The 16,660-nt window shown below is 38.0% G+C and overlaps 1 protein-coding gene across 2 annotated transcripts in view; it reads left to right on the forward strand.

The window, feature by feature from the left end:
• LOC119411874 (nuclear receptor coactivator 5) overlaps positions 1–16,660 on the forward strand; it is a 615,997-nt gene that overhangs the window by 175,667 nt on the left and 423,670 nt on the right. The gene's annotated exons all lie outside the window — the stretch shown is intronic.

A 16,660-nucleotide genomic window follows, 5' to 3' on the forward strand; every position in this document is an offset into this window, starting at 1 on the left:
TCCACATAAAGATAGAATGACAAAACTGTGTGACCAAAATATGTCATGAAAAACTGGACTGATTTTAACGAGACTTTAAGGAAATATTCATTATTCCTCTACAATCAACATATTTTAGCGCCAACCCAAATGGAAATGACTATAATTCAGTATATTGTGCAAACATTTGTTGTTTTAGCTGAGAGTCATTCATAACACTTACCTCAAGTTTTACACATTTGCTTAAAACTTCAGCATTAACAAAATATCTTTAGTGCAGACAGATTTTTATGAAACTTTTGGATCATAATCATTGGACATCTACAACTGATTAACTTGTGGAGTCAGTCCCACAGATGGCCGTCACTGCCGATCCACATTTGCCAACACAAAAACGCTTACGTGTTATAGTAGCTGAGAGTCCTGAAATGAGACTGTTCCTAATGTTTTCAACGTTTGATCCAAATGGCTACAGCTCATTTTTCTACAGATTTTAGGCTGAAACTCTTGCATGAAAGGCAACAGGTGCATTCCTTCAAGGAATGCTAGCACTTTTTGTGTGTTTTTTTTTTTTGCATGTTTATCAAAGATTGTTGAGTTAGCTGTAACATCAGTTTTCTCTGTATTCAGTAGGCTGACCTGTCCAGAATGATGCAGTTTTGTGAAAATGTGGTTCACAAGAATGTGCTCGAGATGCAAAACTTATGTTATTAACCAATCATAACTTTGTACATTTAGGGAATACATTAGTTTTTAAGTTCTTCACCTTATACATTAAAAAAATATATATATTTCTGGAAAATTATGTCACTTTTATAATGTTCTTAATGCAGTTTAGAATGTCCTTAATATGTAGATTTCCATGATTTTCTTTTAAAATACAGAGTAACAAGTTGATATTTATTGACGACACATACAAAAGACAAATGAAGCTACTAAGATACAAAATGAGTGAAAGATTTTAATTTATTGTTGCATTTTTGGTGAAAAAGCCTAAAATGAGAGGAATGATACTGTGCACTCACACACGTAGACACAGATGCTGCAGTCTCAGTGAATCATGGGCTCAGTGTATACATGTGGTCTGTTGACACTGTTGACCGCTGCAGAGGTAAAGAAGAGTTTCAAAGTGCTGCCAAGTGAGAGCTGGCAGCACATTTACAACGAGTGGGCTGCTGGCAAACACTGAAGGTTGAACACACACTCACCCCCATTACACACACACACAACTAATGGTCAGTGCAATTGGACGAAGGAATTTTACCACCGGTGCTGTTTTATTATGGCACATTTGGAAAACATAATCTTGCTTATATTCACATTTTTGTGCCAATTGTCAGTCTGTCTAAACGTTTGCTTCCTGACTTGGTTTTTTTAAAGCATCAGAGTGGTTTCTCACAGCCGTCACGCCATGTTCTCATGACCCTTAAAGACAAGACTACATCAGAACATATGGAGGCTTTACTTTTTCTTTTTTCTAGTTTGAAATAATGTAAAAAAAATAGTCACTTTCTGTATGAAAACCTCGTTGATACAGCCTATGGCCTAATTTAAATTTGTTATCAATGTATGTCATGCATTCTTGGTTTGAAAATGTCCCATTCAGTGATTTGTAAAAAAAACCCCTCAACAGATAAACAACCTGATTTAAAGTGGCATAGAAACATTTTTATTTACCGTATTTTTCGGACTATAAGGCGCAAAATCCTTTTTATATGTGTATATTATATATGCATTAATTCTGGTTGTACTTACTGACCTTGAACCGATTTAATGTGGTTATTGTGAATGAGTTGAATAAAGTTTGACTTTCCTGACTGTTTTGTTTTGTTTAATGCGCCTTATAATCCGGTGCGCCTTATGCATGAAAACAGACCTGTTCATTGATATAGCGCCTTGTAATGTGGTGCGCCTTATAGTCAGAAAAATACGGTACATATTTTTAAAATGGAGCTGTTTTGGACAAGTTGTATTTACTCTCTGCTGTTCAACTTTTTCAATTCCTTTGAAAGCTTAAAAAATGTAGTTTATTCCTATTAGAAAAAAAACCTACAAAAACTTGGTTCATTCATGCAGGATTATTTTGCTTTCTCAGTGTTGTGAAGATAAAAATGATTGTGCTGCGTGAATTATGTTCAGAGTCCATAGTTGCTGGTTATTTTGTGTAAATACAGTATTTGGGAGAACAACATAAGATTTATGTAAAAAAAAAAATTGTATAAACATCAAAATTCATGCTCAATGATCCAGGTAAAAAAAATCCAACAAAGTTCAGTCAGGTCATCTGGACGTTTTTTTTTTTTTTGTTGACGTTTCGTCCTTCATCCAAAGGACTTCATCAGTCCGAGGCACCACAACAAACTCAGTCCCACAAGCAGCACACTCGCATAGCAGAAACCATCCCAGAAACCGTCTTATCACCATCCATCTGGTTGGCCCACTATGTGAGTGTGCTGCTTGTGGGATTGAATTTGTTGTGGCTCCTCAGACTGATGAAGTCCTTTGGATGAAGGACGGAATGTCTCAACAAAAAAGAAACCATCCATATGACCTGACTGAACATTGTTGGATTTTCATATAAAGTTTTGAAAGGTGCTGAAACTTGAAGCGTTTGCACCCCGTCAGAACTTTCACCATCAGATGACAAATAAGAGTTCTCTTTTGAAGTGGTAAAAAAAGAGATTTATCAGCATATTTTGTTGAGCTACTTTTCCTTTCAACATTCACGTCCTTGCCGCCAGACATCACAGCTTTTATCTGTGGAGCTAATCTGATTGTTGATCAGTGCCACTGGCTAAGAGCTAACTTGCTGTGACAGACCCCACCGAGGGCGAAAAAGCTGGAGGACGGACGCTGCTGATCTCTGATTCTGGATGTGACAGCTGGATCCCTCAGGAGGGCACTGCCTGGGGCGTCAGCAGCTTTGATCCACTCAGGGTCCTCTCAGGAATGAACAAAGAACAATGTAGGTGTATGCACATATAACTAACGTGGCTCTGATTGATAGTTTCACATTTTTGTTTCATTTTCACTAAGTTGACTTTCCTTCCTATGTCTAATATGCACAGATGTACATCCACACAGACATATCCTGCTGGCACAAGAGTGTAGAATCTGGCGCGAGTCACTGAGGAATACACAACTAGCGGTATTTTATTATCAAATTATTTCTCCATCTTGTAACTTATACTCCTCCACTGAGGGAGAGCTATCAACTTCGGTGGGCCGAGTGTGTGGCGTGTGTTTGCTTGGGCACAAATCCTACATCTCAGCACACACACGTACTGTACAGTTGAGTAATCACATCTCCATTAACATGGGCTCCATATTTACACCCAACTTTAGAGAGCATTCATTCATCTTGGCCCTGCCCGTGAGCAGCATCAGCGCCCTCAGTTGGGCTGTGGGTTAACGTGCATCAGATCACTTTTTCTTTTGGGGTTTTCTTTCCTTTGTTCACTTTCAATAGAAGAATAGGAAGAAAAATCCTGAAAAAGACCAAATTTTTCTTTGTCAAATACAACTTTTAACGTGGTTTGAGTTATACTGATGATGAGATTAACAGCTTTGGTTTAAAAACCAGCACATATGAGGGTTTTCTTAAAGTGAGTAGAGATTTATGCTTGCATTTTATACAGTTTTTCTATTAGAACCAGTAATAACATTTTTATAAAGAAGCTGGAGAGCTGGTGGTGAAGGAAACAGTTAAGGATAAACAACTGAGTTTCAAAGTCAAAAGTTCGAGTTTCTTTATTTGTCATTCCACCACATGTGGTACATGTGATGGAACGAAATTGTGTGCACAGGGTCCCAGTTACATCCAACAAAAGTATAATTTGTAAAGAAAAACAGTAATAAAATCTAAGATATGAACTAAGAAAAAAAAGTTAAATTAAAAACACGCTAAGCACTAGCAGTACAAAAAAAATACGCCGAACAACAGCAGCACGAACATGAGTCTGTGTGAGCAGATGAATATGAATGAACACAGCAGCATGAAATAAATCAGCAGCACGAGATCAGCAGCATGGATAATCAGCAGCACATATCAACAAAGTGACTGTTTTTTCATTTATCTTTCATATAATTTATGTTCATTTTCGGCTCTACAGTTACTTTCAGTGTATTTTGGTAATAGTTTGCTTAAAGCTTAGACTTTCAAAATGTTAAACTACAATTTATGATTATGATTATTATTGTTATTGTCAGATTGTACAAATAGTTGTTTGGTCATTGTTCACCAAAGTTTTTCTTTTCTTTAAAGTCACTGAAGTCCATGTTGCTCCAAAGGGCAGGTGTAAGAACCTTGGCCTAACCTTTTTGCTGACTTTTCTTGTTGACATAAAAACATAAAAGGAAAAGTATTTGCAGGATTTGGCTAATTTGTTACACAAGATACAATAATAATTAGGGGTTGAACGACTACATAATTTTTAAACGCGATATTAACATAATAAAACTCAAGTAGAACTCGAGTAGTTGATGACGTCATAGGATCTCAAGATGAAAATAAATAAATAAATAAAACCACAAAAAAACGTCATTTATTATTTACAACAACAAAAAAGACCAACAAAACATTGGGAGCATGTATTATGCTCCTATCATTTATCGTACTGCAAATAATTCACAGGAAATACTAAACTGTTAGTTATTATTATTTAGCTGCAAACGTGAAGAAGCGTGCAGCACATCAAAAACAAAACTAAAAACAGTGGGGGGGATGACCACCCTGCACCACCACCAGCTGTGGTGCGCATTAGGTTTAGAGATTAATACTTTTTGCTTTTAGTTTGTGAAACAAGGTCTGAGAAGCTGGTTCTGGTTTGGTCATTGGACCCGGTGTTGCACCATATTCTGTGACCTGCAACAGTGCACGCAACACCGCTCCCTACGGTCACAATATACGGTGGTCACAGAATATGGTGTAACACCGGTTCACAACAGCTCCAAACAGTCAGGAAGTTGATTCATTTTCTGTTTCCTTATGGTAGTTGAACCAGAAGATTAATTTTTAGTGAAATATTTACATTCTACTGATGCATTTCTACCTGTTTGCCAAGACTGGACCTGCTCCGCTCAGTCCATCTGCTGGGAGGAATCCATTTGGTAGCTTCTACTAGTAGCCCGGTGAGGATCACGTGACACAATGACGTCACTGCGAATACTCAACGTGAAATTTAAAAACTCGATAGATGTCCTAGGAATCGACCTGTCGATTACTCGAGAAGTCTGTTAAAGCCCTAGTAGTAATGTGAGAAGAAAACTCATCAATGACAACATTAAAACAAAAAAGGGAAATGTGTATTTTAATAACCTTTACACACAGAAATCTTTTTAAGAAGTCACGGCTATTGTTGCCACAGAAAGAGAACACTCATGAAAGATTTGGCAACGGTTTAATGCCAGATGCGCTACCTGATGCAACCTGGGCTCGAACCTGCAGCCTCAGGATTGCAAAGCCGCTCCCCAAAACATTTTAATAAGAAAGCACAGGTATGAAACCGCTCCAGCTTTATGAATGCTGGAAGGCTAAAACAAAACTGAGCATCGTAGATTCAGATCTTAATTTAAAAAAAAAAAACATATTAATCAACATTTTGTCCCTTGGGCTTTTCTTAAGATCAATAGGCTTATAAAAAAAATATTATTGCTTTGGGTAACTTCCACACCCCAGCTACACACCTGTTAGCAAATAATCACATCTGATTTTAGAGAAAATGGGAAGAAGTGAATATGTCATTGGTAAAAGTTATGTCGACAGGGTGTGGAGTTTACAGTAGAAATTTAATAATGATCTTGAGTAAAATTTGTTGATTGAATGCAAATTAATAAAGTCCTTGATATAAAAATGGAACTATGCTGTACTTTAAAAAATTTACTGATTCTGTCCCGGCAAGTAGTACCTCATGTGCTGCATGTTCTTCTCAGTGCTCAAATTACAACAACATTACAACTAAAGCTTTGCTGAATAAGAAGAAGTTTGACAATTTGGACATATTTACACTCAGATGTGTTGATTAAAGCATGCACAAAAAAGTGCTTTGTTCACATTAATTGTGTACATGAATTTCAGTTTCATACCAATATATCTGGAAAACTACTGGAGTAAATATTTGCATACTGCCCCATTTGATGTGGTTCAGGATAAACTTTTATGTTGGAGTTTAAAGTTTTCCATGAGTACATTTAATTAGTGTCTCTTAAAAAAAACAAAACTTTAAACTTGTTAATGAAATGTTAAACATAGAAGAAAACAGATGAAATATGCTGGACCTGGCCGTGGTCATTCACCCAAGCTTCTTTTCACTTTTTTCTGTTTGATGGTCGTCAGGATGTGGCTGTTTGTTGTTGAAGACCAGATTTAAAACTTTCCTCTCGACTCACAGCCACACACACGCTAAGCCTGCTGCTGATACGATCCTGCTCTTTAATCTTCACACGTTCACATCCCCGTCTCTTATCTGCGCCATACATAACTCCAAACATGCAGTCAGAGAAACACAGACACCCACATCTCTTGCATTTTATTATTTACCTCATGTCCATTTGCTCCAGCTTTCACTCAGAGCCAAACCGTCCACACCACTCCGAAACTTTGTGTGTTGACAGTGCTGGGTGGTGCAAGCGGGTGAGGTCTGAGATATGGTGGTGTTTTGATGATTTCTAAATGTGCTGATGAGAAGATAGGCCCGTGTTTGTGTCTGATGTTGTAATCCTGCCCTGCTGTAGATGTCTAAACACGTTACAGTGTAATCAAGAAAAGGAATGCCATAATGTCTGTTGTTGCTACCACTACCTGGGAACACAAACACCACGACAGCAGAGAAAGACCAGCATTCCCAACATTTAGTTCATGATACTGGAGGTTTCCCAAGCAGCATAGTGGAGGGCAATCATTTGTGGTCTTAACTTTATTGGCACAAAAATGCATAAATGAATAAATATATTAATAAAAATAAACAAACTAACTATTTTTATTAGTGATTCATCATGGCTAAAAAGGACTATTGGAGTTCAAGTGTTGTCTGCATATATCCTTACATCCATGTTGTTACAGTTCAAAGCAACAACAAACTGAAACCATGACAGCAAGAAAAAAAAAAAAAGCCTTGTTTTTTTGGGTTATTTTCACAAAAACCCCCGTGAGAAGAAGAAACTTGGTGTCAGTCTGCAAATGGATATGCTGCTCCTTTAAAAACACCATTGCTCACTTTTCAAATGATCCTTTTCTTTTTATATGATCAAAAATACATAGTGACTAACCAAAGACATGGTTTTTTTCTCTTAATAACTTCAAATGACCGCTTTTTACTGCTGTGCATGACATTTAATTAACACATTGTTCTGCCCTTTAAACAACTCACAGTCTTTCACTTTCTGTCCCCTAAAACATAATCAGGCTCAGGGGCGAGTCTAGAATCTGACCTTTAGGGGTACTTAGCCGTCAGTGCTGACAATGGCTTTTGGCTCTAACAACACAGTGACCATTGGCATCAGAAGCATTTGTGAAGTGAGAAAGACACACTGGTGGTGGGGTCTGGGGGTCCTACCCCAGAAAATTTTGAATAGTAGATTTCATTTCCTGCTTTCTGGTGTATTTTAACTAGTTGATTAACACCTAATTTTACCTACATTAGTAAACACTTGATTCATTAACTATTTTCGAGAGCAACAAGAAGTAGCCTGACCAACAGCTCTCCTTGTGTGAATAGAGCATGCTCCGCTTCTCGCTCGCATCCTAACACCCGCCTCTACCCCTGACCGACAACTGTATTGCGGCGCACAATACAGATGAAGTAGCCAAGATGCTACAGATGTAGCTCCTACAGGCAAGGGGTGATTCACTTTGGGACTAATTGATATCCCCAATGATCAGTTGCTGACAAGCTTACTGGGATGATTGACAGGTGCCGTTGAGGATCTGACTTGTGCAAAAATAAATCATGGATTTTACTGACCTGTTTAAGACTGTCATAATTTATTTCATATTCAAAATTTATTCAATATTTTGGTAAAACTAAGGTTTGAGATCCTTACAAAATCCTAATGATGGTTTCTTAATTTTTCAGGGGTGCAAAGTTAAAACGTAGGGGTGCTTGAGCACCCCCAAAAAGAGGCTAAACTTGCTGCTCAGGCTGCTGAGGCAACCGATCCAGGAGGGCGACCCAGACATTCCCAGTCTAAGGAGAACATAAGATCCTTGTAGAAAGTTCTGTCTTTTCTGCTGCTTGTTACCAGGCTCTCAGTCTTTTGGTCATAATCCATATCTCAAGACCATAGGTGAGGATGTGAAGGTGGACCAGTAAATTGAGAGCTTTAATTTTTGGTTGAGCTCTTTCTTCATCTTGAAGAACCAGCTCAATGCCCTCATTACTGCAGATGAAGCCCCAGTGCCTAGATCAACCTACTATTCGATGCCAACCATCTCTCATGAACAAGACACCCAGATACCTGAACTCTTCCACTGGAGACAAAGACTCACCCCCAACCCAGAGGCATCATGCCACCTTTGTTCTGGATGAAAACAGCTAACAAGGTTCTTTGTTTTAATTGTATCTCCATAGTTTTCCACCAACTTTGCTGATTCCGTTTTTTGTCACACTGATGCTGAAGCATTTACAACCACATAAAAATCCATCTACTTTGTAACTGTTGAGAAGTTTTTGCACCGCTTCAGTTTAATTATCCCTCTTAAAACAATGTAGACTTTTTACTTGTTCTTACAGGACTTTGATATGTCATCTCTCGTTCTCCAAAATCGTTTTTAAGATATAAACATTGTATATTTTCCATTTTCCCTCAAATAAAACTGTTTGCTTTAAGTTAAAAGTATACCATTATAGGAAAAAGCCTTGCGATGAAGGTCAGTTCCTGCATTTTAACCAGAAATCTAAAATCATTTTGTATCAGTTCAAATTAAACCAAACAGTTTAAGATATATTTTTTTCAAGTTACTGTCAAACCTAGTAAATGAGAGATACAAGTAACACTGGGTTTTTATGTTCTGCAGATGCACACATCTTTGTGTTGAAGTCAAGGATTGTTTTACTCAAACACCAGAGGAGACTCTTGGCAGCAGACTGGATGTTTAAGAGTGTGTGAGTTAGAGCAAAGTGTCTTATGACACTGACAGTGTGAGCCAGATGGACTCAGAACTGTTGAGCAAACATTCAGAAGCACTGATTGCTGACAGATGATTGCCAACCACAGGCTTATTTATCCCATAAGCTGCAGGTTTCCACAACCGTTCCACTGTCACTACAAATCTGTAAAGTTTCCATCTCAATAATAAACATCAAATAGGCTATCAAAAGGAATGTATACATTTTGCAATCAGACAAGGCTTTTTGTGTCTGTAATTTTAAGTTTAATAACAACATTTTCCTAAAAGATACATTATTTATTGTAGACAACTTTTACTATTTATTTCTTTTACTCATCCGTTATGACCTCCTACTGATGTGAGTTGGTATATTTTTCTGCAGAGGCACACCCTCAACTTGGTATTTCCTTTGTTTTTTCTTTGTATTTTTCTTTTTTTTAGAGCAGTTTCGGGCTTTTTGGGTGTACAATAAATAGATATCAGCCAAAGATTGTATGTGAATGTGAAGACCACAATATCTTACTATATGGTACCTAAATAAAAGTTTGCAAGGGAAATTTGAAACTGCTACAAAAATACAATTATTATAATATTTTGGTTTGGTATCCCTCAATTTCTTGAACTCAGCTGCTTAAGTTGCGACAGAAAGGAAAACGTACCAACCCAGGTAACTTCAGATGAAACCTTTCTTCTTGCTGATTTTTTAAAATAATATTTTAAAATGCAGGTATCATTAGAAGCAACCATCACTAACCTAATTTAAAGACTTTCATAAGCACACATGTGCTAATACAAAACAATATTTTTAAGCACCAATGGTGGTCACCAATGGTGTGCCACAAGGCTCAATTTTAGATCCCACTTTTTTTTTACAATTTATATAAATAATGTAGGTCAAAACATTCCTGACGCATCCTTGCATTTCTATGCTGATGACACTGTTGTTTATTGCCGAGCTAACACAGTTATCAAGGTTTTCCAGCTTCTACAGTCTGCATTTGACATCATTCAGTCAGACTTATTCCATCTCAAGCTGGTGCTAAATGCTGACAAAAGCAAAGGGATGTTGTTTTCTCACAGAAAGTCGGTGCCATCAACTCGTCCTCCTCATCTATGCATGGTGTAACTATTGAGTTTGTAGATTCTTACACATACTTGGGAATTTTGGTCGTTGCACATCTCTCTTTTAAACCACATATCAAAAACTTGATAAAGAAACTGAAATTAAAACTGGGTTTGTTTTTCAGAAATAGATCTTGCTTAATTCTGAATGCCAGAAAACACCTTGTAACCGCCACCTTCCTACCGGCCATTGACTATAGTGACATTTACATGAATGACCCTGCCAGCTCCTTGCAGATGTTGGATGCTGTCTTCCATGGCACGCTAAGATTCATAACTGGTTGCAACTACCGTACCCATCACTGCACCCTGTACTCCTTGGTCAGTTGGTCATCATTATCTACACGTAGGCTCTCACACTGGTTCATTTTCATCTATAAATCCCTCCTTGGCCTGCTGCCTGCTTATATCTCCTCCCACATGTCACGTAGTCAGTGCAGTTACACCATGCGCTCTCAGGCCATCATTACCTGCAGCGTCCCCTCAGTACGGAGAGAACTTGGCAAAAACTAAATTTCCTACTCTGCTCCTGAAAACCTGGAACACCTTGCAACAGGGACTGGAGTTGTCCACCTTGATTTCTTTAAGGGCTTTCAAACATTTGATAGTGTCAAAAGAAAAATCAAAGCAAATATGTTCTTGTTTTTAGTATCTCACCCTGTTTTACGGCACCCTGATGTATTGTTTTATACACTACTCTTATTTTAACTGCATGTTTATTGTAGTTTATTGTTGTCATCGTCTACTGTTTTGTTGTCTGTACTTTATATGTTCTGTCTGGAACAGATTCCTCTTGTAAATGAGTCCCCGTGGCTCAAAGAGGCTAGCCTGTATAAATAAAGGTTACATAAAGGTTGAATTGAAAAAATATGATATTCCAAAGTTTTTCATTTACTTTCTCACACAAGATTCGTCGAGTTACAACTTGGACACCTCAACCTGTTCCTTCTTCATCCCTTTGACTGACAAAACAGGCTGGGGATGCTGTTGTTGCATCAAGCACAAATATGAATTACTGGAGATTTAGAAAATTATAATTTTACTTCATGCTGTAATTCTAAAACCAATTCTGAAAATCCCTGATTTGAAACCTTCACTTTGCATTTAAACCATGAGTCATTTATGTTGCCCATCTCAAACCGGTTTCATGGGAACATCTTGTCATTTTATACTGCTGTATATACCTGGATGTCTAAAGTGGAAAAAAATAAAATTCTGGATGTGTTGCTGCTGAATAATCCTGTAACTGTGAAGGAAAATTATGCCCCATGGTGCTGCTGTAAAAAATAAAATAAAAAGAGGTAGACGTTTGACACTTTGCTCTATCACTCCTCTTTGCTCTGTAGGTGGTGTATGATCTATGTGACATATCTCTGCTTCTAAGCTCTCTGAGAGAAAAAAAAATGGTTAAGTCAACATCTTAAACAAGATTAAGCAACCAGAAGAACATGCTCATGAGTTTATCTTGACTTCTGCTATAGGCCTTTGAAATATCCAGAATAGCATCATGTAACAATCTGATCCAGATATAACTTTCTTATCCTTCAAATCTCTGACATATGATCATGTCTTTGAATGGGTGCCTTGTAATGTTTTCTGATTAATGCTGTTTTATTGCACATATGGTACTGGGATTAGTGCTAATGTTATGGGCAGTTTACACATCTGGAAAGGCACCATCAATGCAGCAATGTTCATACAAGTTTTAGACAAAGCATTCATAAACATAAACATATGCATATGCATAAACATATCTAGATGACTTTTTTCAGGAAAAGTCTTGCATTTTTCAGCAAGATGATTTTAAACCGCATACTTCATTTATTACAGCATGGATTTTTAGAAGGGTCTTGGTGCTGACATGGCTGCCTACAGTTCAGACCTCTGATCAACTGTAGACATTTGACACATCATGAAATGGAAAAATCAAGAAAAGAAGATCCAAGACTGATGAAGAGCTAGAATCCTTCATCAGACAAGAATGGGACAAATTTCCTTTACATGAACTCCAGCGACTGCTCTCAGTTTCTGGACAATTACAGGCTGATGCTTAAAAAAGAAGGGATGTTTCATACTGGTAAGCATAACCTTGTCCCAACTTTTTCTTTAATATCCAGAATTGTTTTGTTTTGTGAAATTGTACAATATCTTAATTTAAACATTTTATATGTCTATAAGGTTCCGTTGTGAATAAAATATGGGTTTAGGAAATTTACAAATCTCTGCATTGTGCTTTTATTTACATTTTACACAACATCCCAAACTATCCCAAATTAAGTCGTAATAACAACAAAAATGAAATGCTTATTTTTAAATTAACTCAACTAGGTGACTGATCCAATCCCTGGTGAAGGGTCACGACTGTGACAGATGTGGGCAGGAATCACATCTGGTTGGTATGGTGAACAAAATGGAGCTAATGGGGTGAGAGGGTGAGGGTTCGAGGATGGCAGATGTCAGCACCGGCTGCGTCTGTTATTGACTTAGCTGCCATCTTAGTTCTCCTTTTCAGTCATCAGCCAGAATAGACTGAGGATCCCAACTGCTTTGTAATATGACCCAGAAGATGGGGGAGAATGTGTGCACACATGAACACATGGAAAGAAAACTCTTGCTCTCATTCGGATACACACACATACACTTTAGGGGTCTCCTCTTTAGATGCTGTCATCTGGCATTTGGATCCATAAAAACTGCTTCCCAAACCTGCTCACATATTATTTTACTTGACCTCAGTCAGCAGAAGAGATTTTTGTCTCGAGTCGTAAACGAGAACCTGACATGTTGGATTAAAGCTACAGGCAGAAGGAGAACTTACAGGCTAACACGAGATGTTGACACCACCTGCTTGCGGCCGTTAGCGATTTATGCTCAATGAAACATCGTCACGTTCTCTCAGCCTCAGCCTCCCATCAAACAGCAGGCGGAGCTGACACTTTAACATGTGCAGCGCATATTTAGAAATCAAATATGTCACATTTAAGATTGGACAAGGTCAAGGTTCTTTATTGTCATTCACATCACATGTGGTACATGAGGTGGGATGAAATTGTGTAGTTACATTGCACAATAGCAAAAATATAAAGTGTAAAAAGAAACAGTAAATAAGGAACTAAGATACATATTAAGATATACGCTAAACGAATGCCAAACCGTATGCTAAAAGCTCTATATGCTACTAATAGTGCAAAACAATTCACTGAACAACAGCAGCACGAACATGAGTCTTTGTGGGTGGATGAGTTCAAATGAATGAATTCAGCAGCATGAGATCAGAAGCATGGATAATCAGCAGCATATATCAACAATCAGTCAAACAAAGAAATGTGTTCGTTTTGAGAGTTTTGAGATAGAATCAGTTTTGTTTGGCGTTTCCACAGACTGATGAAGCCTTCTGGATGGAGGGCGAAACATCTTAGCACAAAAAAAAAAAAAGAAAAGAAAGAAAGAAACCACCCGGATGAGCTGACTGAACATTGTTGGATTTTATATCTGGATTATTGAGCATGGACTTTGGTGTTTTAGTTTAGATTTCATGAGGTTATCTTGTTTTTTTCATCATTAGCTAACAGATCTTTGGAATCCAATGAACCCCTTGTAAAAGTCACTCACACCTTGCTGCAATAGTGCCCCATATCCTCTCAGTTTATAGCAGGTCTCTAGCCTCCGCATGCAAGCGAGGTAAAAACTGAGGGAGCAGGGAGGGAGGGATGCAGCGGTGGCAGTCTCATGACTTGTCACATTCCACTGGGGGTCTTTCCAAGGGCTTCTGGTCTCAGTATGAGAGATTAGAGAAAGACATGAAGAGGCCGGCTGAGGTGAGAGCTGATCCCGACCACAGATAGCACCTCTGAGGGCAACGGGAGGCGTTTCATGATGCCGCTCTGCTTCAAACTGGGTTTTCTGCTTCAAAAAACAGCCAGTAATCTGCTGCTTATCACAAAGGAAATATAAGACACAGCTAAAGTTTGCAAATAATGAACTTAGAAGGGCATTTAGCTACCAGATGTTTCCTTCTGAACATAAAACCAAAATCAAAAGAGAGAATTTAAACATCTGTTTATTACAAGGTGCGAATTATGAATGTAACTAAGGTTTTTTTTTTGTTAAAATAATAATCCTTATTTTGTAAAAAGCATGCAAACAGAGCCAAACCGTTGTTTTAAAAATTTTATCTAGTGTGGCACAAGCCTGTTCAAATGATTGTGTGTGTAAAACTAACTCAGAAATGTTTTTGAGACAACTGATGAATTATAGTTGGACGAGAACACAGGACTGACAATCTTTGACAAACAGCAGCGTTACAGCTTGTCCTCATTTCCCCAAATGGTCAAAATACTGTTTCTGAAGCTGTCAGTGGTGGACTGGTTTTGGTGTGGAAAAGAAGACATCTTCTCCAAAATAATCTGTGGAAGCAGTAATTTAGAGATGACATGTTTTAAGAGCTCACATATCTACAACTTTTTTAAAAATTTCTCAGCTTTAACCAGCAGTAATTTTTCAACCTGACTGTTTGAAAGAGTTTGGCCTCATGAGTCCATATTGAAAAAACCTTTCCGTCCTTTACCTTTTTTTTGTACTCAGTGGGAGTTTAAAAAACATGAAAAGAGATTGTTGTCTTTTGTTATATTGGGTTTTTATAGACAGTTGTATAAAAAAAAGCAGGACATCTGCAGCCACATCAAGCTCGGACTTGTCGGCTTTTGAAAAGTGTGCGTTTGCTTTTAAACACCTCTGGATTGCTTGTCTGATTGTAATCATCATTGTCTCCATTTTGTGCCACTTGAAGTCTGTAATTTTGTTGGAGAAATTGATGCTGACAGATGTGATGAGAGGCAGATAAGGCTGGGGAGATAAGCACGGAGAAACGGGCAGGTGAGAAGAGACATTGTGTGCAGCCAAAACGCCCCACTCTTTTTCTGTCTTTAAATTCATACCTGCAGACAGGTGCTTGGCAGGGCAGAACGTGCACGTGAGAGGTGGACCAAGGAAAGAGGAGGGTGGGAATGAGGAAGACCTTCAGAAAAGATCAAAGGAGGTCACGCTATTCCTCCTGCTGCACCCCCCTCAACACTCTCCCTCCTCCACTGATCTGCAAAGAATAGATTTCATTCCTGCTTTCGCTCTTGAAGAGGGGAAGTGGTGTCGGATTATCAGGGTGGGGCCTGAGGATGTGATGTGGAACTAAGAGCAGAATGCAGGACTTGTGTGGATCCATACAACACTCAACGGTGAACAGTGTCATGTTTGCAAAACAGAGACCAAATGCCTTCAGTATGTCTCGTGTTTGCACAGAAAGCAAGAAAAACGAGAAAGACGTGAAAGCAGGATCTTTGCTTCATTCATTTAGACATATTTTATTAGCAAATAAAAAAAAAAAGTCAGTTCCGATGTTGATTGCTGAATGACTTTGACGAAATTTGTCGAAGAAGCTAAAACTACAGTGGCCCTAAGGTTTAAATGGACATTTGAAAAAAATGGAATTACATTAAACCAAAGCGGAAGTGGCCAAAGCGGAAGTGGCCAGAATCACACTTTGAAAAAAAAACAAAAAAAAAAACAGAATTACATTAAGAAAAAAACAGAATCACATTTGAAAAAAATGGAATCACATTTGCAAAACCGGAATTACATTAGAAAAAATTGATTCACATTAGAAAAAAATGATATCACATCAGAAAAAAAAAACAGAATTACATGAGAAAAAACTGAAAATATATAATTTTTGAATGATTCAGTTTTTTCAAATGTAATTCTGTTTTTTTCAAATGTAATTCCATTTTTTCAAATGTTGTTGTGTTTTTGTTGTGTTTTTTTCCAATGTAATTCTGTTTTTTCAAATGTTCATTTACCCCTCAGAGCCACCGTATAAAACGGATGTACTGAAGCTAAAAGAAACAGAACACCATCTAAATGTTTATTTGACTTGTCCATGCATACCTACTCCACCCATTAGTGTGCTAAACTTAACCTCATAAAAACAATTAACATCCTATTTCAACATTATAGCATTTAATTCCTTCAGACGGCTCTGTACGGCTATAATTCTCACTTGTGTTGTCTTTATAGAACTGTTGGGTGAAGAGTATTTATTGCTTCAGCCTCTTTATGATTTTCTACTGTAAAGGAATAACAGCCTGCCAAGCTGAGGTGGAGCCCCCGGCCATTATTTACTCTGCTGTTGTACCTTGGAGACGCACAGCCGTGATACGGGACAGGAGGCATGTGGGAATTAGATTACAGCAGAAATTTAGTGATCCTTCAAAGAATAGGCTCCCTTGTTGGGTAGGTTTACCCGTGTTTCAGCGCTCTCGTTATAAATGTCTGCAGGAGCAAATGGCAAAAACAGGTCGAATGGAGCGAAGTGGAAATTTTCTAACATAAAGGAGTTCGTAGGCACAGTGTGGCATGTTGGTTCATGTGTTTTGGGGGTAAAAACAAAAAAGACTCCAC

This window comes from Nematolebias whitei, chromosome 7 (assembly GCF_014905685.2).
Source record: "Nematolebias whitei isolate Nwh7 chromosome 7, NemWhi1, whole genome shotgun sequence".
NCBI classification, from domain to species: domain Eukaryota; kingdom Metazoa; phylum Chordata; class Actinopteri; order Cyprinodontiformes; family Rivulidae; genus Nematolebias; species Nematolebias whitei.